Genomic DNA, 6,267 nt, shown 5'->3' with positions numbered 1-6,267 from the left:
ACAAAAACTCTTCCTTCTTGTATTGCTTGTCTATCAAAGCCAGGAAAGTGGGGGATCACTGTAGTTAAATTTTTTTTTTTTAAATTAGAGACAGAGTCTTGCCCTGTCGCCCAAGCTGGAGTGCACTGGCGCAATCGTGGCACACTGCAGCCTTGAGCTCGTGGACTCAAGCAATCCTCCTGCCTCAGCTTCCCAAGTAGTTGGGAGTAGGTGCACACCACCATGCCCAGCGAATTTTTTGTAGACAGAGGTCTTGCTATGTTGCCTAGGCTGGTATCAAATTACTGGCCTCAAGCGATTCTCCTGCCTCGGCCTCCCAGATGTTGGGATTACTGGTGTGAGCCACTACGCCCAGCTCAAAAACAATTTTTTTAGGGGCACTTGTACAAATCATGAAAGGGGGATAAAAGCACTGACTTTAAAAAGCCATGTTTAAGATGCTATAAATGTTCTCCCCTTTTCATTGATTGGAGAGTTGTAGAGGACCTTAGAGATCATTTTGTCTAACTCCCTCATCCCAAAGATAAACTGAGGCCTAGAGATCGTTCAAGGTGTTGTAACTATGAACATCTGAATGCTGATGCTTAGTCCAGTGTTCTTTCTCCCTTACCACTCCTCTTCCCCATCCCTCTATAATGGCAGTACCCAGGGCCCAGTCCATAGACTACTATCGAGTGCTCCTATGTGCATCTTAGTACGTATCATTTTCCCTTGCCTTTTTCCTTCTATCCTTTCAGTGGTAGCAACTGCCCTTGCTAATCACCGTAACCTCAGCTGAGAAAGCAGAGGAAGCGAAATCCAAGATGCAGCTCAGTTCATCAAAGCCTAGCAGGTCCCCTCAGCTGCCTTTTCATGCCTGCCACAGACTACAGTAGAACAAAACCTGACCTGGTCTTTGAAGTTAAGAGCTAAGAAAGCTTCCTATAGTAGTATCTCCCATGGCACTTACCACATTCTATCTGGTATTACAGTTATTTGTATGCAATTAATCACTCTTAGATTGTATGTTCCTGGAGGGCAGAGTATGCCCATTCATATTTGTATCTTCTTCCTTCTGCTCTTGGCACCTAACACAGTGCCTTGCACACAAACAATAAATGATTGTTGAGTGAATAAGTAAACCTGATTGTGGTGTTCTATTGCTTTTTCAGCAAGAAGTCAAACTGATGGCCTTTAAGTCAGAGAAGCAGCAATGGAGCAACATAATCAAAGTTGACCATCTTTGTTTTCAAGACAGTCACATTATGAAATATTCTGACATGCTAGGCTAGGAAATGGCTATAATTGGTTCACTTGAGACTGGAGAAATCAGCTTTGCTAACAGGTAATACTTTGTCAAGTAGTGAGAAATATTATATACTAATTAGTTGTCCCCAAAATCTAAATAAACTTGTTCTAATATATGGAAAAGGGCAGCAAGATAGAGAAGGTAAGTTTGAAATTCTACAATATCTGGATCTTTGTCACCTGAGTTTATGTACTTTAAACCAAATATACTATTTTACTATGTAGTATAGCAAAGATTGAAATATTCTTGGTAAATGAAGCCTTTTGGATCTAAGCCATATTTTTCATGAATTTTTGAAAAGGTAACTTTTTTTTGCTTCAGTTAAATACAGTCTAATGACTGAAGGTCATTCAAAGCTTTCGGGTTATCATTCTTCACTACAGTAATCACAATAATCATGGTCTGGACATGCTGAAGGGACTGTTCACTGAGCTAACTTGGTTCTGAGCTCAGGTGCTCTTTAATAAGTTCTTGGGTAAAGGCTGCTTTTATTTTTAATTGCTTCCCTCTGAAGCTGGGTGGAGAAGAGTGAGTGGGTGGGTGGTCGGAATCAGCAGGCTGAGAGAGAACTCAGTGGTTTGCCTGTGGCTTCCTCTGCTGTATATTTGGTTTGCTACATCCGTTATGGAGCAATCTTGGTTTCATCTGTATCAGTTCCCATTAAACGTTAGCACCTAGTTAGAATGTGAGTTAGTTGAACATACACTTTAATTCCTGTTTTCTAGATCTTATTTCACAGGTTGGATGCAAACTGGGTGAGAATTGAACCTCTGGTGTTGCTTAATTAAAAGTAACACATTTGACTGCCACTGGTATCTATCAGAAAGAGACCTGTGGAGCAGGTTGAATCCTCTGGGGTAGCTTTATATAAATTTGCCAACTTTCTGGGACAGAGTCATAGGATTTACCCGTGTTAGTTGGTAATTTTCTATTTTACCAGGTACAATAATCAACTTACGGTCATACTTGCTGATTCAAACAAACAGCAGAGAAAAAAAAAAAATAAACTTACAGTCATTCTTCTTTTATCCATTACCTACCACCTTCTTTGCCCTCCACTGCCCTCCATTTTGAAGCAAATCCCAGACCTTGTTACATCTGTCATATTTTAGTATGTTTCTCTGTAAGATAAGGGTTCTTAAAACACATGCGACTAGAGGAGCAGTGTCACACAAACTGGCAATTCCTTAGAATTAAGTATCTAGGCCAAGCACAGTGGCTCATGCCTGTAATCCCAGCACTTTGGAAAGCCAAGGTGGGAGGATCACTTGAGGCCAGGAGGTCGAGACACCCCTAGGCAAAATAGTGAGACCCCATCTCTTAAAAAAAAATTAGCCGATATAGGCACCTATACAGTCCTAGCTACTTGGGAGGCTGACGTGGAGGGATGGCTTGAGCCCAGGAGTTCAAGGTTACAGAGAGCTATGATCACATCTCTGTACTCTAGCCTGGGTAACAGAGCAAGACCCTGTCTCTTGAAAAAAGATTAAAATTTGTTGTGGAGGTTTCCCTCTACAAAACTTGAGTCTGTTTTACAATTAGAGCAATCAGGCCGGGTGCGGTGGCTCATGCCTGTAATCCCAGCACTTTAGGAGGCCAAGGCAGGCAGATCACTTGAGGGCAGGGGTTCAAGACCACCCTGGCCAACATGGTGAAACTTCATCTCTACTAAAAATACAAAAATGGGGCACGGTGGCTCACACCTGTAATCCCAGCACTTTGGGAGGCCGAGGCGGGTGGATCACAAGGTTAGGAATTCCAGACCAGCCTGACCAACATGGTGAAACCCCGTCTCTACTAAAAATACAAAAATTAGCCAGGCGTTATGGCGGGTGCCTGTAATCCCAGCTACTTGGGAGGCTGAGGCAGGAGAATCATTTGAACCTGGGAGGCAGAGGTTGCAGTGAGCCGAGATCGCACCACTGCACTCCAGCCTGGGCAACACAGCGAGACTCCATCTCAAAAAAATAAAAATAAAAAATAAACAAAAATTAGCCGGACATGGTGGTGCGTGTCTAGTCCCAGCTACTTGGAGGCTGAGACGTGATATAATCGCTTGAACCTGGGAGGCAGAGGTTGCAGTGAGCTGAGATCCACCACTGCACTCCAGCCTGGGTGACAGAGCGAGACTTAAAAAACAAAAAAACAAAAAACCCCGAAGCAATCAATATGAAGGAGTCTCCTGAATTTCAAGTGTCATTTCCTTCTGTCAGTTAAGGAGTTCACTAGAATCAAAGTGGGGCCTTAAACTTTTCATCTATCTTTGACAAGTTTTAACAGTCAATTTTTCCAAGGTAAGTGGCCATCTATAGACACCAAAGAAATATTATATGGTGTAGTGACTAAAAACATGAGCTCAGAGGCACCTAGGTTTGAGTCCCAGCTCCTTCATACATATACCTTTTAAAGCCTATTTCCCTCATTTGTAAAATAAGAATTAGCATATCTGCCCCACAAAGCTACTTTGATATTTAAATGAGAATATATATGAATGGCTCACACTCATAGTGATTGGCCTACAGTAAGCACCCAAATGAATACTTGTTGCTCAATAACCAAATAGGTGTATGTGAAATAGGTGTAAAATTAATGTGGTTAGTTCCTCCGAATGCCCTTCTTGCTCCTGCTTTTTGTTCTTTTCACTGATGTAACATAGCATTATGGTCTTGTGGTTTTCAAACACCAACAAATGAATTGGTACCAGGCTGACAGCATAAAATTACCTTGTCTTGAGCAGTGACTCACACCTATAATCCCAGCACTTTGGGAGGCCAAGGTGGGAGGACTGCATAAGGCCAGGAGTTCGAGACCAGCCTTGGCAACAAAGTGAGACGCTCCCCCTACCCGTCTCTACATAAAAAAACTTAAAAATAAAATTACCTGGAGTGTTCACACACACAAATTCCAGATCTCCCTTTTGATTTGAGATCTGAAAGGTGCCTCAGAAATCTGAAACTTAGAAAAGCCCCCAACTGACTCACATGCATTTGGATTTAGAGGTTAAAATTGCAGGCTTTGGAATAACAGGTTATATCTTCAAGCTTATCACCTGGAAAATAGTGGGCAGTAATACTTGTTTACAGTAGACAGTTAAATAATGTATGTGAAATGCTTAGCTTAGTGCCTGGCATCTAACAGGCACTCCAATTGTCTACTTTTACTAAGAGGAAGAACAGAAAGAAAAAGGAAAACCAAGTTAGTTGTTTAGTTTGTGTACAAGTTAACAGAAACTTACTGAAAAGGTCTTTTCATGCAAATCCATTAATGGGACAAAAAAGCCCACTTAAACATACTTACCTGTGAAAGGTTCAGGCATGTTCATCTACAGTTAATTTTCTTTTACAGAATATAGCATATAGATCCAAAATATATTTTGTTTCATATCAGAAGTGCATCTGCCTGTTCTTTAAAAAAGATTTTTAAAAAGTTTTGTTGATGTTAATAAAATCAGGGATCCCTTTTCTGAAAGCTTAGGACACAAACTGATATTCTTCAGCTATGGGGGATGAGGGAAAATTATTCAACATTTGGAAACTACCTGGAATACAATTTCCAATCCAATGTGTAGCTCTATTTCTTATATTCAAAACAGTAGGGAAAAAAGCCACACAGGCATTTTCTTATGTTTTTAAAAATAAGCTAAAGTTGCAGTGAAATCACTTTTATTCCAGATCTGTTCTATCACCATGGCTAATTGTCTTAAATGTCTTTCCTGAGCGTATGAAAGAATTCTAAAGTCTTAAATCATACAGGAAGGACGAATGTACATAAAGTTGCACCAACTTTAATATCATGACCAAGGAAGCCACTACTCCTTACATCAGAAAGGGAAGTTAAAACTTGTCTCATCTGAGAACAAGAAACAAAACACAACAAAATAAACTTGATTGAAAATTTGCTATTTGTCCTTTTGATTCCCACATTAGCTATAATTACATGCTGATTTAATAACTTTAAGTACCTGACTAGAATGTTTCGTATATAGCAAGCTCATTTAAGTAGGCTAATCAAGTTTGAGGGAGAAGAGCCTACTGCCACAAAACCAACAACAAAGATTCTTGAACGATGTGATATGATGAGGGGAATACTTCTGTTTGTTGAATCTTAAGTTTTAGATTTTTCTGGAAAAGAGAAGTCATTAAATGATGTAATAAAATACCAGTTTTTCTTTTGCTTAAGTGGAAGAGAATTAGATTGTATTTTATTATTATTTTTGAGATGGAGTCTTGCACTGTCACTCAGGCTGGAGTGCAATGGCGCGAGCTTGGCTCACTGCAACCTCCGCCTTCCAGGTCCAAGCGATTCTCTTGCCTCAGCCTCTTGAGTAGCTGAGACTACAGGCGCCGGCCACCACGCCCAGCTCATTTTTGTATTTTTAGTGGAGACAGGGTTTTGCCATGTTGGTCAGGCTGGTCTTCAACTCCTGACCTCAGGTGATCTGTCTGCCTCAGCCTCCCAAAGTGTTGGGATTACAGGCGTGAGCCACTGTGCCCGGCCAGATTGTATTTAAAAAAAAAAAAATCTGTACTCTTAGATTTGTTAAGACTGAGAAAATTTCTATACCTGGTCCTGGGAATTGGCATGGAACTCTAAATGTAGATGAATAAACTGACTAAATTAGCTAAATCTGCTGTTAAGGTATAGCTGTATTTAAAGAAAACAAGTAGAAAAACTTCTTCCTTCTCTTTCCTGTTAATCAGAGGAAGCTGCAAACCATGATTTTCTAAGCCGTGAGCTACGGAAGCAATACCTCTCACAGCTACACTCACCATTAGTCGGCTGCCAAATATTTTTCACATTTGAACTTTATTTTTGAACAAAATAGGGCATGCAATTCCTTTGAAATGCAAATACTCCTAAAATTTTTCTAAGTTTATCCATGAATGCACAATGGCCCTTAAAAAGACGATCCCAGGCCAGGCGCGGTGGCTCACGTCTGTAATCCCAGCACTTTGGGAGGCCGAGGCAGGTGGATCACG

The sequence above is a fragment of the Pan troglodytes genome, chromosome 1, assembly GCF_028858775.2.
Source record: "Pan troglodytes isolate AG18354 chromosome 1, NHGRI_mPanTro3-v2.0_pri, whole genome shotgun sequence".
Lineage (NCBI taxonomy): Eukaryota > Metazoa > Chordata > Mammalia > Primates > Hominidae > Pan > Pan troglodytes.
This window is presented reverse-complemented; position numbering follows the sequence as displayed.